Source organism: Peromyscus californicus, unplaced genomic scaffold (assembly GCF_007827085.1).
Source record: "Peromyscus californicus insignis strain IS unplaced genomic scaffold, ASM782708v3 Scaffold_5__1_contigs__length_169319896, whole genome shotgun sequence".
NCBI classification, from domain to species: domain Eukaryota; kingdom Metazoa; phylum Chordata; class Mammalia; order Rodentia; family Cricetidae; genus Peromyscus; species Peromyscus californicus.
Window position 1 is genome coordinate 131,379,662 of NW_026294573.1, and position 12,843 is coordinate 131,392,504.

Here is a 12,843-nt window from a genome sequence, read left to right on the forward strand (position 1 = left end):
AAGGCTGGACAAGGTGCAAAACAGCAATGTGGCTCTGGCGACACCCATTTGTTAGTCAGCCACACTCACTCGAGTTACCATTCATTTTCCACGCTCATGTTCCAGTTGGCCATGTGTTCCCACTTAAAAGTGGCATGTTAGCACTTTAGATTCAAGTTGCCTGTTTGCTCTTCAATTTTAATAGCTTATGTATTTCACCCACTATATCATTTTTGGAAGACTTTGAAAGAAACTATAGGCATGCTATAATCACTTCCACTAGTTTTATCAGACTGATTAAATAGAAGGGACTCTGACTCATATTTTTATGTGATTCATGTTTTTGATGCTACTTTAGTAAAACACATCTTCCTGGCCCCAGTGAGTTCTGCTCTCCCTAGCATATTCTGAACAATTACCTTCTCACCCTATAATCCCTTCCCCTTTCCTTTTAAGGCAATATCTTTCTTTGTAGCCCAAGTTGGCCTGGAACTCTATTTGTAGCATGGAATAGCCTCACGCTGTGTTCTTCCTGTCTCTGCTTCCTGATGGCTGAGATTGAAGGCGTGCACTACCACATTTGACATTAACAGAGCAACTAAATACGCATATTTAGCTGTATTGACAATCCTACTTAAAAATTATCTTGTTCTTCTCTATAACAATCTTCATAGACAACCTGGGACAGACTATTTGTCCCCAGTGACACTAAATATGTTAATCATGGTGTTTTGATTAAGAATGCTCCCTATAGGCTCATATATTTGAATGTTTAGTCACCAGGGAGTGGTACTATTTGAAAGGATTAGGAGATGCGGCCTTGTTGGAGGAAGTGTGTCTCTGAGAATGGACTTTGAGGTTACAAAAGCCTGTGCCAGGCCCATTCTAATCAGCATGTGACTCTCAGCCCCTTCTCCAGCACCACACCTGCTATACCAGCTGCCATGCTCCCTGCTGTGATGACAATGGAGTAGATCTCTGAAACTGTAGGCAAACCTCCATTTAAATGCTTTCTTCCATAAGCATTCTCTTGGTTATGATGTCTCTTCACAGCAGCAGAACAGTGACTAACACATTAACCCTGTTTAAATTAGAGTTGTTTTTGTTTGTTTGCTGTTGTTGAAGTGAAAGTAGGAACCTTGAATCCAAGTCTTCCAGCCTCTTTCTCACTGGTCCAACTAACTCAGCTCCAGAACTCAGCTCATTAGAGACAAACACAGACTCTGCCATCTTTCTGCGAGTAGCTCTCTTTAAGAACCTCTACTTTAACTATAAAGGGTATTGTTTGGAACCATACATGGTGTCTTTCTGAGTCTGACAGGAGACTTGGGATTATCTCCTCTGCTCTTCCTGAGCCATGGTCATGAGTCAGGGTGAATAACAACCAAGTTCTCTGTAGTGTATGACACACTGAAGCATCCATGGAACTCACATAGAAATGGAAACTCCATTTTTTCCTATGTGCTCTTTCCATTCCCCCCCCCCATTGCTCTTAGCAGGTTGCTTACAAAGGCCAATGAAATCTAACCAACCATCTTAATGACTGCCAGTGCTAACGATTTGACAAATAATGGAGAGTTCCCTACATAAATGCTCACAATTGAAAGAGAAACTGATAAAAAGCTGACGTTGGAAGTAGTTCAGGTCAGAAATTACCTCCAGCATGTCTTTGCCATCATCCCTAGAACCCATCCCATGAGTGAGAGTCCATACAAGTGCTGAGCTAGCAAGAAAAGCCTTTAGATCAGTCTTTTGAACATACAGAGGTAGTAAGTCATCAGGAATGTGACTTATGAGGGGCAGCAAGGCATGTGTAAGCAAGAGAAAGCAGACATCCGCCTAGGCCTCAGGGGATTTTAGATTCTCCTTAGTACGTTTATAAGATGGATTCAATGTAATGTCCTCATAAAATGAATATATGAGGAGTGATCTTTCCAAGAACACACAGTAAGACAGCAGACAGAGAGTCTAAGAATTGGACCAGATGTCAGAGGCAAGTCCTTTCACTCACTCACTCAGTAATGTGGCTTAAATTAATTTATTCAGTTTCTAATCCTTTTATAAAGGCAATGCTTCCGGTTTATTTTTAGAATCCTCTCCCCAGAAGTTTTAAAAGTGTCTCTTACCCATTTTACATTATACCGCAAGAAATGTTAGAACGTAATTAGAATATTATAGCATCCACTTAACACAGAGGGAAGGAAACTAATCAAATTGAGATTGCTGTTGAAACAGACCAAATGCCTACATCATGAGGACTACATACACTTACCCAACCTCTGAGAGCAGGGACTGGGACACAGGACAGCTGTCTTTGCCCATCAGAAGACAGTTGTCAATGGTGTCCACAGAGGTCAGGGTGAATTTAAGACTTATGCCAGATGAATTTGCTAACTACTCTGAGTCTACAGTGGTGTAAGTCTGGGTGCAATCCCTTGCAAACCATTGTTTATCAAGAGCCAGGTTCTGTGATGGTTGATGCTGACCTGACGGGATCTAGAACCATACAGGAGAGGCAACTCCAGGCACATCTGTGGCACAAACACGCACGTGTGTACACACACATACACATGCACACTCACACACATATACACACACACATACACACAGAGAGACTAAGGAGAATGTAATAAAGAATATTTTAAAGTGACTTGTTTCAGATAGTGGTATATTCTCTCTTATCACTTGGAAAGAAGATGGAAGCAGGCATGGCAAAATTGAGGCCACCCTGGGCTACATGAGGAAATACTGTCTCAAATAACAACAATAATTAAAAAAAATAATTAAACTGAAAATGTTTCAGGGGAGAGATTTGCTTTGAGGTCTGGTTGTCCCAGCCCATGCCTGCTTTGCCCCCACTGCTGTTGGCTTGTAGTAGGGTGAAATATTGTGGAGGAAGAGTGTGGTGAGCAGGATGCTCACCCACGTGCATGCAGAAGCACAGAGAGAGGAAGCATACAGAGACAAGCTGCCTTTCAAAGGCGTGCTCCCATGGATCCACATCCTCTAAACAGTCCCGGCATCTTCATAACGCCGTTGAACTGTGAGTCCATCAATAGATTCAGGTGCAAAGCTTTTGTGGCCCACTCATCTCTCAAGTACCAGTTCATCTAGCTACAGATGAAGTCTTCCACATGTGAGGACACTTTACACCCATACCAAAGCTAAGCTTATTCAAAAGGTGTTCACCAGAAATTGAAAGAAAGGAAGGAAGAAAGGAAGGAAGGAAGGAAGGAAGGAAGGAAGAAAAAAAGAAAGAAAGAAAGAAAGAAAGAAAGAAAGAAAGAAAGAAAGAAAGAAAGAAAGAAAGAAAGAAAGAAGGGAAAGAAAGAAAGAAAGAAAGAAAGAAAGAAAGAAAGAAAGAAAGAAAGAAAGAAAGAAAGACAGAAAGTGAGGTGGCACACGCCTTTAATCCCAGCACTCGGGAGGCAGAGCCAGGCAGATCTCTGTGAGTTCAAGGCCAGCCTGGTCTACAAAGCAAGATGCAGGACAGGCACCAAAACTACACAGAGAAACTCTGTCTCGAAAAAAAAAAAAAAAAAAAGAAAGAAAGAAGGAAGGAAGTACACTTAGTGGTGTGAAGGCGAGGCATCTGCAATCTCAAATTTAGAAGAGCATCTGTGTGACCAAACAAATAGCAACCATGTCACCATTTAAATTTGAACTGCAGGAAGGTATGATTTTAGAATCAACATGTTCGAAAATTTGCAATCACATGATTACTTCAGAAACCAGTTTCAATTTTTCCTTTTGTCTGTCATTCTGCTTCATGGGGCTGTTTCTCATCCACAAAACAAACAACACAGCAATCTACCTGAACTCATTCCAAGTAACAAGCCAGATGTGTCAGCTGAAAAATAAAAACTCATCAGACAACTGTAATGCCTTGTAATGTCCTTCAAATTTATGGCATTTAAGACTGCTGAAACTGAACATTAATTAGGAACTAACAAACGTTTAGTCACATTTTGCATTCGTTATTTGGGATGCTGTTCTCCCAGGGTTGCCATAATATGGTAGCTAAATATAATAAGCATCTGTTTACTGGGTGGAGAATAAATAATATTGAACATCTGTTTAACAGATGCATAATTCTTTTTAAGTGCCGAAAGATTATTTTCTCCTGGTAGCTTTAGAAGAGACAAAGAAGCTGTAAGATCCAGGTTTCATTCACCAGAATAGACATGACAGGGGAATACTTAACCTCATGTAATAGGAAGGTAGGCAGAAGAAAACTGCCTTTTCCTATGTATCTGTCAGATTAACTCATGGCAATCTCATGAACTTTATTCAGAATCCCCAGTGAAGATTTCACATGACCACTTGGTTAGAATAGTGCAACACTGATGAGTGCATTATGGAACCCAAAGCCCCAAGTGATTTTTCACCTTGTCTTTTGATAATCCAAGGTCATTTGACTTTTCAATAGCATTCAGAACAGTGAACATTTCCTGTGGCCTTTTTCCCTGAATATTTAATGAAACATGAGTACTTCCTCTTTGTTAACTTACACAGCACATTTCCTACTTGTAATAGTTTCATGATGTACGATGAGAAATCAAAGATTACAGTAGCTGGAAGGTTTTTGTGTCCCACCTGGTCTGCAGCAGCTCAGACCCAAGTAAACACACAGGCTCATATTGATTAAAACTGCTCAGTCAGGCCAGGCGTTGATGGTTCACGTCTTTAATCCCAGCTCTCGGGAGGCAGAGGCAGGAGGATCCCTGTGAGTTCAAGGCCAGCCTGGTCTACAGAGCGAGATCCAGGAAAGGTGCCAAAGCTACACAGAGAAACCCTGTTTCAAAAAAAAGAAACCAACAACAAAAAAAAAAACCTGCTTGGCCATTAGCTCAGTCCTACCATTGAATAGCTGTTACATTTAAACTCAGCCCATTTCTGTTAATCTATATGTTGCCACATGTTCTGTGGCTTTACCTGTGTGCTATTACATGGTGCTCCTTGGACAGTTGGCTGGCATTTCCTCACCCAGCCTTCCTCTTCCCAGAATTCTCCTTGTCTGCTTATCCCAACTATACTTCCTGCCTGACTACTGGCCAATCAGTGTTTTATTAAACCAGTGTACAAAAGCATTATCCCACAGCAGACTACCTTAAGAATGTGTGCTAGAAAATATGAGTTTAATGTTCCTATGCTGTGATTTAAATTTAACTTAATCTCCTAGTTTCTCCTTAAAGACTAACTTTAGATTATATTCTAAGGCTTTCAAGAGGGATCAGTGGGTAGACGCACTTCCATCAAGTACAACCTGAGTTTGATCCCCAGGAGCAGTGTGGTAGAGGGAGAGAGCCAGTGCCAACTGGTTATCCTTTGGCTACCACTCCTACACACACACACACACACACACACACACACACACACACACACACACACACACACACACATACACACACACACTAAAATGTAAGAAAAATTAAAATAACAAATTTAAATTTAAATAAATCATATTCTAACCCAAAACAAAGTTCTAAATATATTCCTAAATATTTCAACCAGATCATTGTGACCATACTAAAATTGCCTAATAGTTCACTTATGATTGATCAAATTCTCATAAAATCTCCCTTTACATATATCTAAGCTGAGCTTCCTTAAAAATAGGCTCTGATACAGGAATTAGTACACAAAAGACCCCTAGGAAATGTGGAGGTAAAACAGGGAAAAGTTGGGTAAGAACATGGTTACCACAGAAGGCTAAGGCTCAGACAACTTGTCTTACAGAGTTCCAGACTTAAGAAGATCCTAGAAAATTTTCCCCTGTCACTGGCTGAATGCAGACCCTTGGTGAAATTGAGGATAGGAACTTGGACAAGGTAGCTCTATGTAGATACCAGCCATTCCCACATAGTCACAACCTTCAGTAGCTCATGTTCCCAAACCCTAGAAAAAGGATGCTGTGACCCTGAAGCAGAACCAGGAATGTGCTAACCAATATATAGTTTGGGATAAAATTCTACTCTATGCACTGAACTATTCAAGTATAACTTGGGAATAACAAAATAATATGAATGCTGTCACATTAACTTTTTCATTAGGAAAATGCATTTTTCCACCTATAAAATAACTTTTTGTTTTTGCATCAAATGTTTTTATGCAGCAAATTTAGCTTTCCAATAAGTACAAGACTCATTAGCAACAGACACATGCTCATCTAATCTCAGAAATTCTTTTCCCTAGGACTGTGGCTTCCCAGCTAGAGACAAAATTTCCCAGCCTCCTTTGTGAACATGTGTGGTCACATGAATGAGCTCTCGTAATTGGAATATGGACAGAATGCATTGAGGCAGCTTCCAGGTCTTTAAAATACTAGGTCTTTACATTCTCCTCTTGTCTTTTGAATAGGATCTACCATAGAACAGGCCTAGTCTCATACTGACATTAATGAAGATGCTTAAATTCCCAGCCAGCTTGTCTGTCCTTTGTCTATTCTTTGTTGGAATCTCTACTTTTAGCTTACTTCCCAGATGAGGTTAGCGTCTCACCTAAATTAAATGGAGAGATTATTTTAAGAATGCACAGAAAATGTTGCAAACAACGGTCTCCATGTTTCACAGAAGATCTGCATTATGTAATCACCTATAGCAAGCAGGCTACTGCCTTCCCACCATGTAGAATTTCTAGTGTTTTCTCCTCTGCTCTCAGGGCATTCCCATAGCGATATCCTTTCCTCCTCCTCACCATTTTCTTAGGACTCATTTTCTAAGTTTCATTTTCTTCCTATAAATTCCATGAGCTTTCCCATACCTGTTTCCCACTAATACATCTTTTCCAACAGCTCTGTGATTGATCTGGTATGCCCCCAAGGTCTTGACACACACCTCTGGTCAAATGAGGCATGTGATCAGTTTGTGGTTCTGGGTATGGTAAGGAGAATTACCCTTATGCTAAGCCAATCTCTATCACAGACACCCATCTCCAGCCCTTGGGGTCAGTTTCTTTCAAAAGTAATTGATTGTATGGAGACAACCTGAAGACAGCAGAGGCTATTTAACATACAAATACACAAGAAGCTTTTTTTTGGATGACGAAAATAGTCTTTACTCACAGTACCCAGAGTAGAGGTAGCAGTGACTTTGAAAGACACACTGAGCTGACTCAGACCTGAGGCTTTCTTCTAGGAGTAGACATGAAAGAACCTCCTCTGCTTTCCCACTGACACTCAGCAGCTCACCAGCCATTCCTGGAGGAGAACCAGGAGGCAGCTAAACTCCAGCCATGCCCAAAACAATGCTTAGAGTGCAAATGTTTAGAAAAAGCTCGCCAGTGTCCTTCACTGTTATTCTTTGACATTTTCATAACCTATATGGAACCTTAGTATGTACTGCCAGAGCTGAAAGTACTAAATCTGCTTTTGTAAAACTGAACATAATTTGGTAATAAAATGTTCCACTCTTTAAAATGAGCACAATGGATACTGAAAGATACCCTTCGTCTTCCAGAGACTCAGAGACTTGGTGCAATAAAGTTGTAGCAATGTGCCGTAGTAAGTGACAGTCACAGCCTTTTTTAAAGCTGTAGATGAATGGCATGGGGTGGAGAAGGATTTTAATGGCTACCCTTGGGAGTCTAGAGGTAAGCAACTAAGGTCCTATTGATCAGTTGAGATTTTCTTTTTCATTCCCCTTTATAAACCATCAGTAGTCCCTTTCATGTTCCAGAGCTCTTCAGAAAGCAGATGTTTGTGATAGCACAAGCAGTGTTCATTTTTTCAGCGTCATCCTACAGAGGCACCGAGGAGAGCTGCCTGTGACTATGGGACTGGCTGTAGCAGTGTGCACAACGTAAGCAAAAAATGGCGGTGTGAAGTGGAACAAGAGCAGCTGTCAGAAGGGGCAGAGCAGCAAGTCATATTTACCAGCATGTAGACAAGAATACCTGAGAGCTGCTGAAGCGTGTAGTGTAAAGGCAATATGAAGGCCTAGACTTGATTTTACCGACTCCATCTTAGGGAAAGGCCACCACCTTAGACCACCTGCGGTACTCAGTTCCAGGAAGGACCTCGGGAAGGTGTCGTGACAGCTCCTGCAGACAATCTGTCTGTGGTTTATGGCCCTGGAAGATATCCAGATAATCCTGCTCAGCACCTGTGGTTCCCCACCAAAAGTCCAACCCCACAGTTTCAAATGTGGTTTTGTGCCGAAACCAATTTTCAAATAGACCAATAGTTTCAATAGTTGTACTTAATTCACAATTCTTCTGCCAAAAAAAAAGAAACAAGGAAGGAAGGAAAGAAGGAAGGAAGGAAGGAAGGAAGGAAGGAAGGAAGGAAGAAAGAAAGAAAGAAAGAAAGAAAGAAAGAAAGAAAGAAAGAAAGAAAGAAAGAAAGAAAGGTGTTGTTTCACTCCCTGCTGTACCTCCAGCAAATACAAATACATCAGTGAGAAATGGATCAAGGTTGGGCGGGTGCTCGAAGACAGTGAGAGAGGGCCCTCAGGGCTACTGCAGTCTGGTGAGCTTTGTTTGGCCTTTTGGTTTTTGCTTTTTGTTTTGTTGTTCTTTCTGTGTTTGTGTTTTCCTGCTTGCCTATCTCTTTGCCATCTCCTGCCCATTCCTAGGTGGGGACTTCAGAACAATGGGGGTTCAGGAGGGCCCCTTCATCACCACTCTTCATTTGCAAATGCCCAAAGCAGCTGTGACCTCTCCTCTGTACCTGGCTCTCCTCTCTCCTCTTCTCTCTGCTACTTCTAAGACTAGGAATCTCCCATTGGCCATTTCTAAAAGCTGTCCCAGCAGCAGAGAAAGTTCTTCCTTTTTTTTTATTCTTTTTTTTTTTTATTTTGCAATACAATTCAGTTCTACATATCAGCCACAGATTCCCTTATTCTCCACCTCCTGCCCCCCTCACCTTCCCCCCAGCCCACCCCCCATTCCCACCTCCTCCAGGGAAAAGCCTCCCCCTCGGACTGAGATCAACCTGGTAGACTCAGTCCAGGCAGGTCCAGTCCCCTCCTCCCAGGCCTAGCCAAGCAACCCTGCATAGGCCCCAGGTTTCAAACAGCAAATTCATGCAATGAGCACAGGACCCGGTCCCACTGCCTGGATGCCTCCCAAACAGATCAAGCCAATCAACTGTCTCACCCATTCAGAGGGCCTGATCCAGTTGGGGGCTCCTCAGCCATTGGTTCATAGTTCATGTGTTTCCATTCTTTCGGCTATTTGTCCCTGTGCTTTATCCAACCTTGGTCTCAACAATTCTCGCTCATATAAACCCTCCTCTTTTTATAAATCTCCTCTTTCTTTTCTCTTCTCTTGATGCTTCTCCTTGCTTTTCTCAATTTTCAGGAAAAGTGTGATAATGTGTGTGTACATAGACATATATAAATAATGCCCATATTCCATTTTTTTAGCAAATACAATATATGTTCCTTCACACACACACACACACACACACACACACACACACACACACACACACACACACACACCAAGCCGCACCTTGGCCTCTTCAGCTTTGTAACAGCATAGACAGAGAGAGACCTTGTGGGGGAGTTTTACTAAGTGTCACCAGGCTTTGAGTCCTATTGGATGTTTGCAGTTGCCAGAATGCTAATTCAGAAAACTAAGACAGCAGATCTTGAAGTCAAGAATTTTTTTTTCCCAAACGAAACATTATTTACCATGTAAGGAACACATTCTTCTACTAATAAGGCCATATTACATTTGTTAAAGATTATTATGTTTCAACAAGTACAGAGACATTGTAAAAATATAATTAAGAGAGATGAGATTGTGGATCTATGATAAAGTGAGATCAGGACAGAAAAATGTAAGCTGATATATCTGGCAAGAGAAGCTGTGGATATACATACGGCATGAAGAAGGAACTTGGCAAGATATTCTTAAAATGGCCTTTATGTGTAATTGTTAGACTAAACGTGCTGAGTGGTTCTGATGTCAGTCTTCAATAAAATATGTTGAAATCAAAATACAATACATAGTTCTGGATACCACATTCAAAATATTCCTTTTTCTAATAATGTGTGATCGCTGAAGTTGTAATGGAGATGAGCCAACAGTTATCCGAATGATTTTGTGATGGTTTGAAGTTAACAATACACGAAGGCAGAACGTAATTGACTTTCTCTGTGGTTCATATTTCAAAGCTTGTGGGTCAGTTACTTCACAACGCTTTACAGTATCTTCTAGAAATGTCACCTTTTGACTGCTGAGATGACTCAGTCAGGTAAAGGTGCCTGTCACCAGATTTGATGACCTTGGTTTGACCTCTGTAACCTGGATAGTGGAAGGACAGAACTGACTCTCTCAAATTGTCCTGTAACCTGTGCCTCGTCCCCCAAAAACTAAATAAAATAAAACAAAAGGAAATGTCACCTTTGTTATGACCTTAGGAATATGGACCAGCACATTTCCTTGAGTTAGGATGAAACTCATGACCATATCTCACTATAGCTCCACGGGCTTTTGTAATCAGACAGTGACATCTTAAATCTGAAGAAAAGTAACAATGGTGGACAAGCAAATGACTGAGGGAAGAGTTTTAAGAAAAAAGGACAAGTGTGGTATTTAATGCCTTGGAAGCAAGCAGACATGGAGTGATAAATCAGCCTGAGAGAAGAGCAAAAACTAAGGAGAGCCTGACACTTGGGAGCAGTGCTTGGTCCATCGTGGTGGGAGACAGTGAGACTCACTATAAAACACTGTCTAAGCAGTCACTGGGGACTCACACATCAATCCTATTTGCAGCCTGGACCTGGCATCTTCACACAAAAATAATTTTCAAACCTTTCATGAGAACATAGAAAAATGACACCACTACTCGGGGGGTGACAGCCATGGAATCATTTTCCCATCACAGGTTCTGAAATCTTAACTATCTGATCTGCTCCCCCAAAGTTTCCTCTGACACACAAAGATAACATTGTGGAGGAAAAAAAAATTGATTTCACAGTAAAAACACTCCCAAGTTCATTGTCTTTTGACTGTATCTTGACATCTAACTGACCTGTGTAAATGATAAAGCTGTGGCTTGGTTGTGACCTCTTTCCCACTCGATGATAATTACACTCTTAGATATCTATTTACTCCTCTGAATCCTAAGTAAATATTTTCATTGTATCAGATACAGTTTAAGTATGCTGAGCTTGGTCCCCAGTGTGGGTTATAACACTAAACCTACTTTACAGAAATTATAAAATTTCTATGATTAATTTTTATTGTTGGATTGCAAAGACTTCTTCAAATAAGATGTAAATTTCCCAGAACACACAGACTTCAGACAGACAGGGCTGATGTGGCAATTCAATATTCCAAGAAGGAAAACAATGAGATAAATCGCACAGTCTTTCATTCTTACAGGTAACTTCTGCAGGCAGAAGGCAGAATGTGTCTAAAGTCATTAAAGGCACGGAAACTTGGTTCATCATTAGTTTCTAACAAAGGCCCAGGAAAACAGGTGGTTTCCCATGGTCACACACTAGAGAATGGGCGGCCCCCAAGGATCACACTCTGCTCTTCTGGGCAGCTTTCTGTCAACTCTACACCCAATTCCTCTTTCACAGAAATAGTGTGTTCACTCCCAGGCTGTCTGATGCCTGTATTTATGTATCAGCCATCATCCTTACCATCACCATCTCTTCTCATTCACAGAACTGTAGATGTAACCAACCGTCTTATTAAATAAGAAACACAGAGCTGATTCAGAGAAGAAAGCCAAGAGGTCAGAGCTAAGAGCCTTACACTTCCTGCTTCAGGGATCCTCTTCAGCCAAGAGAGCTCTCCAAAAGGGACCTACTTCCTGTGTGTTTGTCTTTAAATAGTCTTTCTGTTCTGCCTTCTCATTGGTTGTAAACCCAAACACATGACTGCCTCATCATTGCCTGTCTGTAGAGACTTCCAGGTCTTCTATGGTTGGGATTGAGATTAAAGGCGTGTGTCGCCAATGCTGGCTGTATCCTTTTACACACAGAGATCTACCTAGCTCTGTCTACCAAGTGCTGGGATTAAAGGCATGCACCACCACCGCCATGCTCTTGCTATGGCTCTAATAGCTCTGACCCCTGGGCAACTTTATTTATTAACATACAATTAAAATCACATTGCAGTACAAATAAAATACCACCATACAGAACCTAAATACCACCTGCCCTGTGTGAGCCGACATGCTCTCAGAAAACATACTGCAAGCCCAGAACCAAAGAGTTTGGCCTCTGGATGTCTGCATCTTCCTTAGTCCAGAATGAGGGTAGGTAGGATTCCCAAGAGGAAGTTTGATGTTGGCTATGTTCAGGAAGCCACTGCTAAAATAATCCCAAATGGGATGAATCAGATGTGGGATGACTTTGTATGAGAATGTGGTATTCCTGCAATAAACAACATTACCATTAATATCTTTAATTCAATAAACATCCATTGAGTATTTAATGTGTGCCTCATCAGATGCTGCTGAAACAAAAGGGTTTCACCAGTTTGTGGCCACAAGTGAGGGCATGTAACTATGGAAGCTCCCATAGCACCCCCTCAGATGGCCTCAAGATGTCAGTTCCATTCCCAGTTCTTTACCCCATCTTAACTCTGCCAGAAAGTCTTAGGAGACCCAGGCTGTCCCCCCAAGAGTTTTGAGGTCCTCTCTGGTTTAGCTGTTCATGTCCATAGGGCTCTCTTTCTTCTCTGGACATCAGATCATGAGAATACCCCATTGGGAAACCTTCCAAGGACTTCCCAACACATTTTTTAAAGTATTCTCCCCTTTGTTGTGGCCTCCAAGACTGATGAGCTTTTACATCTCAGTCTTTTCATCTGCCATCTCCTAGTTAGCTCCGCCTCGTCAGCCTACTCCATCCAATCCACCCTTCTTTCCTTAGCTCACAGCACCAAGTTCTTGGGCTC